Here is a 1889-nt window from a genome sequence, read left to right as displayed (position 1 = left end):
GGTCAGATATGATGGTTGGAACATATTTCCAAGAGTTATAACAATGGTCTTTATGTGACCCGGTAAGGTGATGTTGTGCCTAGCACACCTGGTCGGAGGCCCTCTTGTTATAGTTCCCCTTTTCAGCAAGGTTACCCACTCTTCCATGGGGAAACTGTAAGACTTATTCTGCAAGTTGTTCCTGATGAATCTTTTGAGTATCCAAAGTCCGACCTTTGCTTGAAGACCATGTCAATGTTATCTCGAAGCATGTCTGTGGTACTCCGTTCATCAACAAGAACATTTGAAGCACAATGCTAAATTCTCTTTATCAATTATCCAAACACCGTTGTATGGGTAACGTCATGAAATTCCTCTCCCTTTACCTCAATGATTCTCTACTTCTATCCTGTCATGGATATCATGCCCCGCTTGTCCTTGGGAAGGATATACCCCTGAAATATGTGTGTATACACATTTTCCTCCCCATTGTTTTGATTAAACCTGGAAATCACCTTTCCTTTCCATTGGTTTATTTAAACCCTTTCTATGATCTATATGATATAAACAGTAATAATTCCCTACTTGTGCAAACACCTTGGTGTACAACTCGGTCAGTAAGACCCTGTTACTTTTGTTGATGACATTTCGGTAACCACCGATGGACGAGAACTTTGCCTATTGGTCCGCCTCGTTCAACGAGCAAGGAAATGGTTCTCTTCGTCCCTCGCCCCTGGTATCGACGTTGTTGCCAACATAATCGACAGGCTATCCTCTGACATGCCTTTCTTGCATGATCACGCAAGACGTCTCCGCCCTTCCTACTTTTAACCCACATGGTGGGCCCATAACCCACAGTTCCACAGGATCGAAACCTGATTCTCCTGTACACCCCTTGTTCCCAAAGTTATTCCTCTCGCGTGGACTCGTACGTAATTCATGAGCCACCTTCTGATGAGATCATCAATTCTGGCATCGGAAACAATAATTATTCCGTTGCTTGGAACCCCTTTCACCTTATGTCTAGGCATTGAACGATTGCCTGGCTGCTTGAAACTTCTTATTGTACCTTCCAACTTTACTCTCGATGTGTTTATTTTGTTCAACTCGAGAGGTACTCATATGCTCATTCATGGGTTAATCCCAGATTATTACCCTTATAGCATTATGTCGTTTCCAATCTACCCCGTTACCTATTCGTAAGTACGATGGAGTTTCCGAAGAAAGGATGCCGACTTTTCATCTCAATGACCTGAAGCAGAAAAATCAAGACATCAATGTAATGAATCAACTGCTTCGAGAAGAGCAACCAAGACCGAGAGGGTTCGTTAGAATTTCGTAACCAGACCTTACCCCCTAGTCCCCCTCTTAAATCTCGGGACGAGATTTCTTGTAGTGGAGGAGAATTGTGACGCCCGGATAATCATGCTACAGTAATCCCACGCTAATCATGCCACGTCACCTCGGTTACTGTTGCTAACCTTGCAATGATTCGAAACCGATTCGAATTCAAATTCATAATCAAGCAAACAATAAAAGATTTCAAATATTAAAACTAAAATGTTCGGAGTGAGCCAAATAATTCATAAGTAATGTTGGTGGATAAACCAAGTGATTATAAAAAGTTTAAATGCACTTAACTAGATAAAACTGTAGCAAAAACAATTAATTGAATACTATTAAATTAATAAACAAATGTTAAACTAGCTTATTAGTCACCAAACTTTTTAGGGTAGTGGGTTATTTTGAAACACTATTTTTGGAGCTATTGTCATATTTTACTAAACTAAAAATAAAGTATAACTAAAATAAAACAGAAAGGAAAGAGAATAAAAAGAAAAGAAAACCAGAAACAAAATAAAATAAACCCCCCGGCCAACCGGGCCAGACGGCCCGCCGGTCAGCCCACT

The sequence above is a fragment of the Triticum dicoccoides genome, chromosome 2A (genome assembly GCF_002162155.2).
Source record: "Triticum dicoccoides isolate Atlit2015 ecotype Zavitan chromosome 2A, WEW_v2.0, whole genome shotgun sequence".
Classification (NCBI taxonomy): domain Eukaryota; kingdom Viridiplantae; phylum Streptophyta; class Magnoliopsida; order Poales; family Poaceae; genus Triticum; species Triticum dicoccoides.
Note: the sequence above shows the minus strand (reverse complement) of the source record.